This window comes from Euphorbia lathyris, chromosome 1, assembly GCF_963576675.1.
Source record: "Euphorbia lathyris chromosome 1, ddEupLath1.1, whole genome shotgun sequence".
NCBI lineage: Eukaryota > Viridiplantae > Streptophyta > Magnoliopsida > Malpighiales > Euphorbiaceae > Euphorbia > Euphorbia lathyris.
Genome location: NC_088910.1, coordinates 43668233 through 43684498, shown reverse-complemented (window position 1 = coordinate 43684498; position 16266 = coordinate 43668233). Strand labels below are relative to the sequence as shown.

At 38.6% G+C, this 16266-nt stretch overlaps 1 protein-coding gene across 2 annotated transcripts in view; it reads left to right on the top strand.

The window, feature by feature from the left end:
• Nucleotides 1–16266, top strand: part of LOC136230226 (protein MICRORCHIDIA 6-like) — a 31068-nt gene that overhangs the window by 1196 nt on the left and 13606 nt on the right. The window lies entirely within an intron of this gene.

Sequence of the window (16266 nt, the reverse complement as noted above, 5' to 3'; positions counted from 1 at the left end):
GTGAAGATTATTAGTGTTTTCGTTAGTTTTAACTTTTAAGTCGGAATTATAATTTTATGATTATGCTTTAGTAGTTAACTAGAACTTAACTCATGCATTATATGGTTTTATTGTTGGTATTTGACTATTTGTGATTATTTGTGACTAGTATTATGAATTTATAATTTTTTTGGGCGCCTTGAGTCGCTCGGGGGCGTGCCTTAAGTTGCGCCAAGACTCCAGGACCCTCCTTGCGCCTTAGTGTGCCTTTAATAACTATGATTCTAGCTAATTTAAACATATGTTGCACGAACACTTTCTAGTTAGTAGCGTTTGTACATATCTACGTCCATTTTCGTTTATATGCTACTTTTAGCAGGTTATTTTTTAAAAATTATGTTTCCCGTATCCGTTTTTATGTCCATGTGGTTTTTGTCCGTACAACATAGATTGGAACTTTCTCTCCTTATCAAGACTTTTTTTTATTTGATGATAGTTTCTATTTTATAATTAATAATAAGGGTTAATTCCAAAAGAAATTTATGTGGGTACAATGTTGGTGTTTTTTTTTGGGGTCAAAACGAGCACTATATTTGTTGACCACATTTCTAAATTTAGCAATGTCAATCTAAAAGTGACAAACACCGTCCTCATTTTGACAAGAAAAACAAAAAATACCAGTCTCCTTCTACAAAATACACCACAAGTGTTTCTTTTGAAATGAACCTTAGGCCAATTCAGACATGAAAAGTCACCAAAATATTGATGTGGCATTACATTAAAATAAATAGTCGCATGGACCGCTTAGGGCTCGAAATCAATAATCCGTTATGATTTCCCAATTAGTCCCTTTGGGCGTTTTTTGGCTGCCTAGCAAAGCCTAGATTGCGTGGTTGTCTCCTAGCCGGCGATCGAAACAAAAAAACGTTTTTTTCTTGCTTTATTATAATTTCTTTTTGAACATTGTTGTTGATGATTTATGTTTGTTGTTTTCGTACATTTTTATGGGTAAAGTTAAAAAAAAAACCCTTTGCTGTCACGTTTTGTCAAATTGGTACCTGTAACGAGACTAAGGTTTTTGTTTGCGACCAGGAAATGACTGGGGTTTTAAGTTTTATTAAAAACAAGGACCTCAAAATTAAAATGAGCATTGATGATCTCAAAATTGAAAAATTCAAAGACTTGATGATATTTTAAGCATCTTTAATTGTTTAACTTTTTAATGTTGAGTTCATTTAGGTGTTGTTTGGTGAGTAGAGTGAAAATGAATGTTTAAAGAGGAAAAGTTTCGAAAATGATGATTTTGGAAAATAAAGAATTTGGTTCCATAGTAAATGTGGTACTAAACAACTTTAATTCTTAAATTTTTTAATTTTGAGATCATTAACGGTCATTTTTTAAAGTGTCAAACTAAGCGATTATCGTTTTTAGCAAAACAAAAACCTCACTCTCCGTTTGGACAAAAAATTTGTTATAGGTATCAGTTTGACAAACGTGAAAGCACATGGCTATTTTTTAGACTTTATCTATTTTTATTATTGTTCTTTCTACTTGTTTCAATGATATGGTTGAAGACTTTACGAATATTGTTTCATATGTATATTTGTAACATATATTCTTAAAAATATGTCAAGAACAATGATATCATTAAAAAAAACTAATATTAAATTATTTTACATTGTTCTATTTATATTAACATTGTTTTACATTCTTAGTTTTAGATAATATACTTCCTCCGTCCTATTATATAAGTTATTCTAAGTTTTTTCACACAAATTAAGAAACATATAATTAATCTAGAGTTAAATTAATGAATTGAAAACTTTGAAATCTTAAAAAATACATGGATACATTGAAAACTTTTACAAACCACGCGAATACATTGGAAACACATGGGATAATGTATAGACTAAAACTATATGATTATATTTATTCAAGGAGAATACAGATATATATATATACATATTAGAGATACTGCCTAGACATCTGAAGCTCATACCCATACCTACAAGACTCATACTATGCTTATATTATGGTTAATCATGCTCAGCTTACTATGTATACAAAATACATAGTCTTAAAGAAAATACAACTCAAAACAAGAAACTTAAGATACTTTGGAATATATAACCTAATTCGGGAGACGCAACCTAGAAGAACAAATCGGACATGAGAGACGACATCGGAACATCAAGCTTCATTGGAAAAGAACAAGCAAAACTCAGTTGAAGCAACATGGGGTTAATACACATATTTGCCCCTGTGTTTTCACGGAAAAACAGATTTACCCTTAAATCAAATAATCCCACAAAACTATCCCTGAATTTTCCATAAACCTGCAATTATACCCTAATCTGACGGAGCTGCTAAACGGCGATGACATCAAACCTTGTTGTCTCCAAAAAAATTGGATGACGACAATCAAAATTCATTTGGTTTCTTATTGTTTTCTATTGCTATTGCTTTTGGATTAATTAGGAGGTTTAGACGACATTTTATTAGGTTGATTGAGCTTTTATGAAAATGAATTTTGACCAATCTGTTCTTTTAACTTGTTTTTAATCGAAATTGAATGTGCATATTTTTTTTCTGTTTGTGATTGGTTGTTCTTTTCTGAAGTTTTTCTGGAGATAAGAAGGTTTGATGTCATCTCCGTTTAGCAGCTCCGTCATATTAGGGTATAATTGCAGGTTTATGGAAAATTCAGGGATAGTTTTGTGGGTTTATTTGATTTAAGGGCGAATCTGTTTTTCCGAGAAAACATAAGGGCAAATATGTGTATTAACCCAGCAACATGCAAGAGGCAGCTAGCAATGTTATTGTACAAAAAGGAGATTCACCGGAAAAATAAACGGACAAACAGGTCAGAAACAGAGAGACGAAACTGACAGAAGAGGAATGTCGACAATCCGGTGAGATTAACTGAGACTTGGAACAGTAGCTCCAAACAATCTGCTCCCAAAGCATACAATAATGCTGAAGAAAACAACTCAAAATACAAACCCAGAAACTCTGCAGACAAGGATAGACAATGAAGCCAAACTATGTTTTCTTACCATGTTACAAACCATGTGAATACACTGGAAACACATGAGATACGATATAGACTAGAACTATATGAACATAGTTCATTCATGGAGAATATACACATTAAGAATACTACCTAGACAGCTACATCCCATACCTACAAGATTCATACCATGCTTACATTATTACAAAAACCAAGACAAATTCAATGCTTGGACCGAAAAACCAAACTAGAAATTCTTAGAAAAGTAAAACGACTTATATAAATGAGTTATATAATAAGACGGAGGATGTAATGCATATTTTAATTGTATTTATATAACAATTTGTTTTTTAATAAATAAAAAGTATAAAAAAACGAATCCGACTAAGTCTTGACTAATTCCTGATTATTCCCCAAGGCCTTGTTAGCTTGATTAGTGCTTAGCGTTTTTTACTATTTTTCTTTTATGTATGACATGATACTTAGTGTAAAAGGCAAAGAATTAGGGGTCTCGAGTAAGATCAGATCAGTTCCTAGAGGTTGGAAGATGCTTGACCAAAGATTCGAAGATGCCAACCCACACAAAGAATCCAAACACTAATCCAAGTTGTACAGGATCATGTAGGAAGTTCAGAAATGCCAAGGCTACGTCGGAACACCAAAAGTTATCGGAAACGATGCTGCCACGCGCTGGGACATTTGTTACCAGAATTTGCAGATCGGACAGTCATGGGAAGAGGAAGCATGTGGGAGGGGCAGTGAGACTTGGAACACTAGGTCCAAACAGTCTGCTCACAAGGCATGGACCAATGCTGAAAGTAACAGCCCAAAAATGCAAACCGATCAATTTTGCTCACAAGGCAGAAAATAAATTCTAGAATCTCAATCCAGAAACCCAAAACATAAGCCAAAACTAGGCTCTGATACCATGTTACAGACCATGGAAATAAAGAGGAATCCATGGGATACCATGTAGAGTAAGATACTACATTGATATATTTTAAATTGTTACAAATACACATATATACATAGAATGAGAGGAGACCCATACCTAGAAGACCCATACCTACTAGACCATGTCATTCTTACATTTTTACACACACCAACTTTTTTAAAGAAGACATGATTGGGCTTGTCACGCTTGTCACACCCAAAACATAAGCCAAAACTAGGCTCTGATACCATGGGATACCATGTATAGTAAGATACTATATTGATATATTTTAATTTGTTACAAATACGCACATATACATAAAAGGAGAGGAGACCCATACCTAGAAGACCCATACCTACTAGACCATGTCATTCTTACATTATTACACAAACTTTTTTAAAGAAGACACATGATTGGGCTTGTCACGCTTGACAAACCCTCAATATAGATAATTGTTGGAAGTGTACTATGGAGGAAGGCATTAGATACATTGAGTTGATTGATGCAACAACCATGGGGCGCCGCAAGGGCAAAGATGGTGCGAATGGTTGTAGCTTTTACAACTGGACTAACTGTCTCTCTATAGTCAATGTTGGATTGTTGCGTGAAGCCCCTAGCCATAAGGCGAGCTTCATATCGCTCAATGGTGTTGTTTGACTGTCGTTTTGTGCGAAATAGCCACGTGCAACTAATAGTTTTTCAATTTGATGGATGTCGAACCAGAACCCATTTTTTATTACGAAAGAGAGCCTTTATTTCCTCGTACATAGTTTGACATCGTTGGATTTTTGCTTTGCTGAAGCATGTAAGAGCGATGTAGCCGGATTCATGAGTGGATGTAGATTAGAAAATCAACCCGAAGAGATCAAAGTACTGGTCCATAATTGAATAGGGTGTATGCAAGGTGCTTCGGTTAGTATGAAAGAATCGTCAAGGTTTAGGCTAGTCGGGGAGGGAGTAGTGGTGTTAGGCAATAGAGACACATCTAAGAGGAGGCAGATGGCGGAGCTGTTGCTACTGCTACGGGATTCGAGTGATCCTTGATGTCAGGGGCCGAGACCGTCATATGGGAGGTTGTGAGATCAATGTCATTAGAGGCAGAACACATTGCACATTTTCAGGTGTTGTTGAGTCTCTAAACGTGGCCGGTGAAGGTTGTGTTGTTGAGGGCAGCATCAATGCAGGAGGTGCCCCAGTAGGAGCTTGTGATTTGGGTGCCATGGAGGAGCTGGCTGTCGTTGTTAAAGTAGCAAAGGGCTGGGCAAGGACATTTTGCATAGAAACGGGTTTAAAGGCAGCAATAAGAGGAGGATAGGGAGAAGGGGAAACGAAAATACATGCTGGCGAGTCGAGAATGGATGGGAGAATATGTACCATGTGTTGCAAGGTCGATTGAGACAGAGTAGAGGTTGTACTTGAACTTGCCGGAAACACTGATTCCCGAATTTCAACAAGTTTTCACATGTAAATGTGTCCCGTATCATAATCAAGGCATAAGTCTCCAGAATGATTTGGTGTGGGACCCAAATAAATGCCAAGTTTTGAGAGTTATATGGGAGAAGGTAGTGATATATGCCTCACCTAAAAGCACAAAGAGATTTGTAATCTAGAGGAACTTTGTGAAATCGGTAGAAAGCGGTGTCAACTTTCAAAACTTTTGCAGGTAGCATGTTGATTGATCTAGCATATGAAGCATCTCAAAGTTCCAAAATTTAAGTGGAAGTGAGTTAGTGGCTAATAAAGTGAGGGATGTACAACTATATGACTGACATTTCGCTCGGAAATGCCGTTTGTTCATGTGTGTGAGGACATACAATTTGTGAATAATGCCATGACTTTGAAGAAAAGGTTTCAATTTCATAAACATTATTGACATTGCCATTGTGTTGATTTTTAATCATGGCATAAAAGTTATAAAATATGGAAGCAACTTCACTTTGATATTTCATAAGATAAAGCACGGGCAGGCCCCAAACATCACAATGCAAATTTTCAAACAAAATTGAACTCGTACAAATATTGGAAGGTAATGGAGATTTAGAAAATTGCCCTACTGGCCAATGAGGGAATGATTCATCAGGCGAGAGGATGGATGCTTATTTTGACTGACGACTTTTCTAACTGTGCGATACTGGCAATGGTCCAATCTGGCTTGCGAACTGTCATATGACACATTTTCCCCTACAAGTGCTTGCTTGAGATTTTGCTTGACAAGAAAATGATTAGGCCAGGATTCAAAGTAACAAGCATTATCTACTGAGATTTTGTTAGCTTCGGAACAATAAGCACATCACGAATATGTACATTGTGAATTTTAGAATTACAAAAGTGTTTAATGTGCAAACCTTTGACATTGTCATTGTCGGGATAGGGCTAGATGTTGTGGAGATTTCCCGAATTTGCTGTCATGCTGCGTAGCTCCCGTATTTAGGTACCAAGACTAGGGAGCACCACCAAATGTATCATACTACTGACATGCGATATGAGCTTGTGATCGAGGACTGGATTGGCTTCCATGTCCCTTAAATAGACCCTTGTTTTGCTTCTTGCACTTGTTGGCCCTGTGACTGATATCACTGTAAATGAAACAGTGGCCACATTTTTTGTTTGTAGTCTATCAAGGGGTAGGTTCAGTTGATTTTGTGGTGACATTGCCCATAGGGGAAGGTCGTGAGCTTTGAAGTAAGGGTTATAAGCAGTAAGACATTCAAATAATTCGTAATAATTAATTTAGAACCCTTTTGAATAGTGTTATAATATTCTTCTCCCAAATTTTTTAAGCAATAGGGGTGGAAGAAAATGAATCGGAAAAGGGTTATTGGATGCTGCCAAATGATCAAGAATAATTTTAACCTTTTGTATGTAAGCAGTGACAATCATATCATATTTTTCTAACCCATACAACTCAAGATTCAATTGAAATTGACGAGTATTCGAAACATAATCAAATGTTCGTTCTTGTCATGAAACCGTTTTAGCTAAAAGCTCGAGCTGATAGTTAAAGGTCCACTTCATATTAATAGCTGACACACCCCCACACGCGAAAGCACACTTGGGCTTAAAGCGTGACAACACAGGCCCATATTACCATGTCCTGCAAATAACTCAACAAATGGGGCTGCCAGGAATCGAACCCAGGACCACTTGGGTACACTGGCTCTGATACCATGTCATGAAACCGTTTTAGCTAAAAGCTCGAGCTGATAGTTAAAGGTCCACTTCATATTAATAGCTGACAGTTCTAAAGCAAGCCATTTATCCGATGAGCACACAAAACTAGTAATTAGAGTAAATACCTCCTCAGTGAACGAGTTCAGTAGTAAAGAACGTACTGTGTCTTCAGTGTGCTGCCATTCATAAAATGGCTGGTTCAGAGCAAGGTCAACCTTTGAGTTCGGGTGTGGCACATGCGGAATGAAGCATGGTGGAGGGGCAGTCATGTACATGATATGATCAAAGAGTTTGTGCAACTTCAACAACGCTCTAATTTTAATTTTCAGCTTCTATAGTTTGTGGGAGTGAGCTTGATATTGGTTTGAATGTTTGCTGGAATCGAGCGAGGTAATGGAAGGGTAGTAGGCGGATTCGGAGTGTATATGTGATTCCATTAGGCCTGTAAATATTGCAGGTGCAATTGAGGACGACCAGCATGGAACAACGGCAGGTGAGGCGAACTCTGGCTCGGACCAACTCCTCTGTTAGAGGCACTATGTGACGAGAATAGGGAGGGCTCAATCGACCCAGAAGGAACAAAATTTCGTCAAGGTACTGATGGAATTTGACCGTGTCAAAGTAGATGAGTTTCCGAAAGGATGAGGCAAAGGTGAAAATGGGTGCTATTTGGGGTTCTGGGTAAAAGTCGTCGGTCGAACAAGAGAAGGGGTTGTTAAATTGGTAGGAAGTAGAGGGAGGATTGGCGAACGACGAAACATTGTTGGTGACCATGGTAATTTCAACATTGCCATTGACGGATGAGGCTGTTGTGGAAGTGGTAGGAATCGGTCCACTGGAGGTATTCGACACATTTAAGTGGTGGTCGGAATAGGAATGGAAATTGAAGTTGATACCATGTTAACATATAATTTGGGAAGGATAAAGAACGCACTATGGCTATCATAACTTGTGTGCCTTTTATAACTATGGCTATCATAACAAACTAGTTAGAAACTAATTTAGAGATAAATGAATGAATAAATAAGAGATAATGACCTTGTTCGAATCACTTTTCCCTTCCATTTTGAGAGCGAGCATCACAGTCAGAAGCGAGGGCAGAATAGAGCCGCCTAGCCTATATTATAAGGCAGATCCGAACGAGAGTACGACCTTATTCCTATAAGTGAAGCGAGGTCCGATCCCTTTTCCGGCTATTTACTTTCTTACTTTGCTGGATCTATGAATTATTATGTTCAACATATATATGCTAGGTAAACTCAATTGGTCAGACGAGTTCGCAATTGGTTAGGCGGGACTTTCACTGGTAAGATAGGAAGCTGCGCCTATAATTTCCTAGTATAAAGGTTTTCCTAGTATAAAGGTGTGGAACCGAATCCAATCATTACCAGATAGAATTACATAGAGTCAAATACCATTTGACTTCACGGATCATATTCTTTCGAGATTTGCATTTGACTTGCTTTAGTCACATAAAGAGTCTATAAGGATAAGGAGGGATTCATGCAATATCTCTCTTTCTCTTACTTGTCCTAGAGACACATGAATATGAAATAGGGGATCTCGTCATAATGTCTACGTCTCGGTTTTGTTGACTCGTTGCGTCTGGATGTGGTATTAAATTCGTAGATCGGCGAAGAAAAAGGTGTCTTAGTCACTAGAAAGACCTATTGACTTCCTTTTCTATCATTCGTTCCTTCCCCGTAAGTAACTTCACTTCCGCTCAGTCAGGCCCTACTTCGTTTCCTTCTTTCTCCGAGGTTCGAACTAGTTATTGGACACTTGACTTCCTATTCCTACAGAGATAGACTGCAGTTAAGAGATAAATGGTGCCTTAGTGCGTTGTGTGCCTTTTTATAACTATGACTATCATTACATTAGGTGTTAGCTGATTACCTTATTGGTTAGCTGATTTGACTAGCCGATTGTGTAAACTTATTTGGTAAAACTTAAGCGCTAGTAGCTGTTTATGTAAAATGACAAATAAAGACATGGTAAATCCTTTATTTAGAGTTAAAAATGTCCTTTGAAAGAGGTGGAGCAATAAGCTAATTGAAAAAGCTCCTAAAACCAGTTTTTTCAAAATTAGCCTTTTGGATCCCTTTCAAACCTCTCTTCACCAAACATCAGTACTATTAGAGGTTTGACTACTCAAAACCTCTAAAATGGCTTAAACCAGTAATTTTATCCCAAAAAGCTCTTTACCAAATAGAGCCAATCTGTGAATTATCTCTAACAACAATTGGAAAATGTTAATGAAAATTGAATCGGGAGTCTATTTAATTGTAACAAACCATGTAATACACTAGAAATACATGGGATACCATGTAGATTAAGTGAATGCATTGGTATATTTTATTTAGGAGCGATACACAAATGTACAAGTACCTCTTGATATTACCCCTACAATTAGGAGACATATCCTACCAGCAGCTCTAGCAGTCCCACAGCACCCTTAGGTATGCTTCATTAATTGCATTGACTTATTCTCTAACATTCTCCTCAAACTGAAGCATGGGTTTTAATCACGCTTTATAGATACAGATAACATAGTCTTGAAGAAATACAACTCAAAACAATAAAATTCAAAATACTTTGGAATATAAAACATAATTCGAGAGACGCAATGTAGAAGAACAAATCGGGCAAGAGAGACGAGAGAAGAACATCAAGCTTCGTCGGAAACGAACAAGAAAAACTCAGTCCAAGCAACACGCAAGAGGCTGTCAGCAACATCATTGCACAAAATGAGTTTCACTAAAAAACTAACCGGGCAGACAGAGGCCGTGGTGGCAGAAGAGGAACCCCGACAATTCGTTGATATAAACTGAGACTTGGAACCCTAGGTCCAAACAGTCTGCTTAATGCTGAAAGAAACGACCCAAATTACAAACCCCGAAATTCTGCTCACAAAGCAGGAAAAAAATTTTGGAATCTTAATCCAGAAACCCAAAACATAAGTCAAAACAAGGCTCTTATACCATGTAACAAACCATGTAATACACAAGGAATACATGAGATACCATGTAAATGAAGAGGCTACATTGATATATTTTATTTAGGAGCAATTACAAGTAGCTCCTAATATTACTCCCACAATTAGAAGAAATAATGACCCAGCTTTAGCAGCCCTACAACAGTCTTACGCGTGCTTCATCAATTACATTGACTTATCTCTGTAGTTTGGGAAAACTCAATAATGTATTATTGGAACATTAGGTATTTATATACAAAATGGTATAGATGCTAATAGGTCCCTGAACTAATATGCTAATAGGTCCCTAAACTATTATCTATATACAATTACATACATTACACTCCCCCTCAAGCTGGAGCATAGATATTTGACATGCCCAGCTTGTTACAGATGTAATTTACCCGAACCCCATTAAAGGCTTTGGTAAAAATGTCTCCAAGCTGTTCATTGGTGCCAATATAGGCTATAGCAATGATGTTTTCTTCTAGCTTTTCACGAACAAAGTGACAATCTATTTCAATGTGCTTAGTATGTTCATGGAACACAAGATTGGAAGCAATATGAAGAGCTGCTTGATTATCACACCATAATTTTGCCGGAGTGGTGACGTTGAACCCAAGTTCGGAGAGGAGATGACGAATCCACATAATCTCACACACTGATTGAGACATCGCTCGATATTCAGATTCTGCACTGGAGCGAGAAACAACATGTTGCTTCTTGCTCTTCCAAGAAATTAAATTACCTCCAACAAAGACACAATAACCGGTAGTGGATCTCCTATCATCTTTGTCTCCTGCCCAATCTGCATCAGAGAAACACTCAATCTGGGTATGACCATAATTCTTGTAAAGTAAGCCTCGGGCAGGAGTTCCCTTTAAGTAGCATAAGATCTGTTCCAGTGCAGTCCAGTGATCAACAGTGGGAGATGACATAAACTGGCTAACAACACTGACAGAATAGGCAATATCCGGTCTAGTCACTGTAAGATAGTTTAACTTTCCAACCAAACGCCTATATCTTCCAGGGTCTTCAAAGGGCTCTCCTTCTGATGTGAGATGCGCATTCGGTGTCATAGGTGCACTGCATGGCTTAGCTCCAGATTTTCCAGTTTCGGACAACAAATCAAAAACATATTTTCTTTGAGACAGGAAAATTCCTTTCTTACTCCTTGTCACCTCAATTCCTAAGAAGTACTTCAAAGCTCCTAGATCCTTGGTATGAAATTGACCATGGAGAAATGATTTCAAAGACGAGATTCCTGACATTTTACTGCCTGTAATAACAATATCGTCTACATAGACGACCAAGAGAATGATACCTGAAGCAGAATGTTTATAAAAAACAGAGTGATCACACTTACACTTCTTCATCCCAAAAATCTCAATTGCTTGACTAAACTTTCCAAACCATGCTCGAGGACTTTGTTTCAACCCATATAGAGATTTGCGGAGACGACAAACTTTGCCATACTCCCCCTGAGCAACAAACCCTGGTGGTTGCTCCATGTAAACTTCTTCTTGAAGGTCCCCATGTAGGAAAGCATTTTTGATATCTAACTGATGCAAGGGCCAATTAGAGTGAGCAGCTAGGGAGATAAAGAGACGAATAGAGCCCATTTTAGCCACTGGGGAGAAGGTGTCAGAATAATCAACCCCATAAGTCTGAGCAAAGCCTTTTGCAACAAGGCGAGCCTTTAGTCGAGCAACAGAACTATCAGAGTTAACTTTCACAGCGAATACCCAACGACATCCAACAGGTTTCTTACCAACAGGTAAATGTACCAAGTCCCAAGTACCATTAGCATCCAAAGCATTCATTTCATCAATCATGGCGTGGCGCCAGCCCGGATGGGACAACGCCTCAGATACAGTTGAGTCAAGGGAAGCAACAAAAGACTGTGAAGGAGAAGATAAGCGCTCATAGGAAACAAAAGCAGAAATAGGATGGGTGCAAGATCTTGTACCTTTACGAAGGGCAATGGGAAGTTCATCAGTGGTTTGGCTTGACTCGGGAGCAGGATCTGAAGGCGGAGCAGAAATTGGTACTGGATCAGAAGCAGGAGGTCTCTCACATCGTGAATATACCTGAGTAATTGGTGGCTTAGAGGGACATCCATCCGAGACCTGGTGAACGTGATAGACCAGCTCATCATCAACATCAGTATCACCTGTGGAGATATCAGACGACATGGGAAAGAAGGGAAGATGTTCCATAAACGTGACATCAGAAGATACAAGATATTTATCCAGAGAAGGAGAAAAACAACGATACCCTTTTTGAAGACGAGAGTATCCAAGGAAGACACATTTAAGGGCTTTGGGGTCAAGTTTAGTGACTTGTGGACGAACATCTCGAACAAAGCAAGTACATCCAAAAATACGAGGTGACACCGGAAACACAGGTTTATGAGGAAAGAGAGTACCATACGGAGTCTCACCTTGTAACACGGAAGAAGGCATACGATTGATCAGAAAACATGCTGTAGAGGCAGCATCAGCCCAAAAATGTTTAGGAACACGTGTTTGAAACAGAAGAGCTCTAGTAGTTTCAAGAAGATGACGATTCTTGCGCTCAACAACACCATTTTGGGATGGTGTATCAACGCAGGAAGATTGATGGAGAATACCATTCTGGAGCATGAAAGACTGAAATTGTCCAGAAAAGTATTCTTTTGCATTGTCACTTCGGAGTATATGAAAAGAAACATTAAATTGTGTTTTAATCTCAGCACAAAAAGTAGTAAAATGAGTAAATAATTCAGAACGACTTTTCATTAAATATAACCAAGTAGTTCGAGAATAATCATCCACAAAAGTAACAAAATATCTGAAACCAGGTTTCGACACAACGGAACAAGGACCCCAAACATCAGAATGAACTAATTCAAACGGAAAACTGGACCTTTTATTGACTCGGGGAGGGGAAAACAAACGGTGATGTTTAGCAAACTGACACGACTCACAATCTAAACTAGACAAATCCTGAAACTGAGGACATAATTTCTTCAACACTGGTAGAGACGGATGTCCCAACCGACAATGTTCATCAAAAGGTGTGGATACACTAGAGAGAGCAACCGGTCTTCTAACATTTGTATCCAAGACGTAGAGACCGCCAGCTTCCCGTCCACTACCAATAATCTGCTTCGTCATGAGATCCTGAAATAAGCAATGATCAGGGGAAAATGAGATAGAACAATTAAGTGAACGAGTAAGCTGACTCACAGAAATTAGATTGAATGTAAATCCAGGCACATTAAAAACAGAGGAGAGGGAAAGAGAAGAAGTTGGGTTAATAGTGCCAGAACCAATGACAGGGGAATGTGTACCATCAGCTAAAGCAACATGTGAAGGAAAATTTTTATTATGAGAGGTGAACAATTTAGAATTACCTGTCACATGGTCTGTTGCACCAGAATCAATGACCCACTTTGAAGACGAAGAAATGAGGCACTTATTAGAATTACCTGAATCAGCAATAGCAGTGATAGGTGAAGTAGAATGCTGAGGAGCTAATGATTCTTGATACTTAGCATACTCATCTGCAGTAAGGGTGTAGGTCGGGCTAGAGGATGTAGCATCACTAGTGACAATGTGAGCAGACCGGTGCCTGTGCTGCCCCTTTGCCTTAAGTTTGGGACAAGTACGCGTGGTATGACCCGGCTCATGACAGTAATAGCACTCAAAGACTCTGTTCCCTTCAGTTGGATATCTGGTGTCCCGGAAGACTCTGTTCCCTTCAGTTGGATATCTGGTATCCCGAGTACCACCCTTAGTCGGACCCTTATAAGAGCGGTCAGATGAAGGCTTGTGGCTGACTAGAGCACAGGAAGCAGGAACAGCAGGAGTGGGTGACAGAACCAGCCCACTTCGCAAAACACGGCTAAGAGCTTCCTCAACATCAGGAATGGTGGCACTAGAGAGAATCTGGGAGGTAACACCCTCAAAATCAGAACCAAGTCCACACAGATAGCGAAGAACAAACATTTGTTCCCGTTGAGCTTGCAACACTCTTATATCAGTACTCAAAGGCAGCAATTCATTCAACTGCTGAAAAATTTCCCTCAACTGCATATAGTAATCCTGAGCAGATTGACCCTGGCGATCAGTAGTATAGAAAGATTTATACGTATCGTATAAGTGAGACAAATTATCCTTCCCAGCATACATATTTTGCAGATAGTCCATAAGTTGTCTGACATACTCACAATGACGAACCAAACCAACAATAGACGCATCAATAGAGTTCTTAAAACCCAAAAATAAACAGGCATCATCTGCCATCCAATCCTCATCATCTGTCTTAGGATCATCAGTTAAGTGACGGGTCTTCTTGATGCTACGCAAATAAATCTTAATTGTTTTAGACCAGTCTAAATAGTTGGAACCCGTCAATTTATGATCAGTAATCTTAGGAGAAACTGTCATAATGCTACTAACCACATTCTTACTAGATTCAACTTTCTTATCCTTGTCCTGAACCATTTTAGCAAAGAAGAAACACAACCCAACAAATTTCAGCAAAAAAGAAACACAAACAGGGACCAACCTTCACGGGTGCGAAAACAAAAGTTGCCGGAACACAAAATAAAGTGGACAGGGAGGCCGATCAGAGGGAGACGAAGCCAACGGTGTCGATCGGAGTTGGATCGGTGGCCGGAGGTGGCCGGACGCGCCGGCGCGTGGAGGAGGCTCGCCGGAGTTAAAGTGGCGCGTGCGGTGCACTCGCCGATCGGAATGATGCCGGACCGCCGTGAAACTGCCGATCTGGGGATGGGTAGACGGATGGGTTGGGAGGTGAGACTCGGTGGTGACCGGAAATATGTAAATCGGAAGAAGGTGGAACCCTAAATCAGTTTGCACACTAGGGCAAACACAAAAGAAAAAACGCTGCACACTAGGGCAGGCTCTGATACCATGTAGTTTGGGAAAACTCAATAATGTATTATTGGAACATTAGGTATTTATATACAAAATGGTATAGATGCTAATAGGTCCCTGAACTAATATGCTAATAGGTCCCTAAACTATTATCTATATACAATTACATACATTACAATCTCTAACAGTAATAAAAGGGCGGCCCGGTCGCATTACGCGTCCCCGCTGAGCGAGGGTCCGGGGAGGGGTCCCACCACAAGGGTGTATTGGGGGCAAGCCTTCCCTTGCCAATTTAATTGGCAAGAGGCCGCCCCTAAGACTCGAACCCGTGACCTCTGGTCACACGACAACAACGTTTTACCGTTGCGCCAAGGCTCGCCCTCTACAATCTCTAACAGTAATAAATTGTAAAAATAAATTGTATATACTTTATATGCTCAAAATGAAAATTTAGGTGGCCTATTTATAAAATGGGATTCGATAATTTTAATATTTACTATTTCTTTATGAATCCTTCCTTTAGACCAAACAAGCTAAGGGTATTGAACTTTATAAACTTATGTCTTCCTCTCAATCAAGCAAAATGTCAATCCCCTTGTTTCCTACTTAAATCATTCATTTCTTCTAGGCCTAAAGCACTATTTGGCCTCTAACTTATCTTTGTCATTTGGCCCTTTACATTATTTCGTCACATTTAATTTGGATGTCGACTTGACAGAATCATTATCCCCAGACACGTGGTGATATTTTGACACCTGAACTTGACACGTGACATGTTTTAAATTTTTTTGCCACAGATTTTCTTATATGGAAATAATTAGTTAGATTTAAAAAAACAAAAAGAAGAAAAAAAAATCCCTAAACTAAAATCTATCAAGTCAGAAGTGTCAAAATGTATGTGTCAATGAGATAAAGGTTCTGTTAAGTCTACATCCAAATTGGGTGAAATTTCACCAATTAGGATATGTCAGTGGCTAAATATAGCCAAAAGCCAAATAATAGGTTAGAGGACAAATGACAAAATTTTGTATAAGTCGGGAGCTAAATAGTGGTTTAAGTCTTTCTTTTAATAACCCTTAATTCACCCAAACCAATTGTCCTAATTTCCTCATTTTTTACCTATGCTTCATGTGATAAATCTTCTTGAATGCCTTTATCTAAATTTTTTCACCGAGTTTTTGTACTTCAATTTGGTTTAGTTAGCAATTGTAGTTTTAATTGGATAATCTAGTCACTATAACAAATCTGTCAGACTAATTTTCTTGATAGAAACGTGGATGATGATGCCCTATTTAACATAGAACGAGACCAG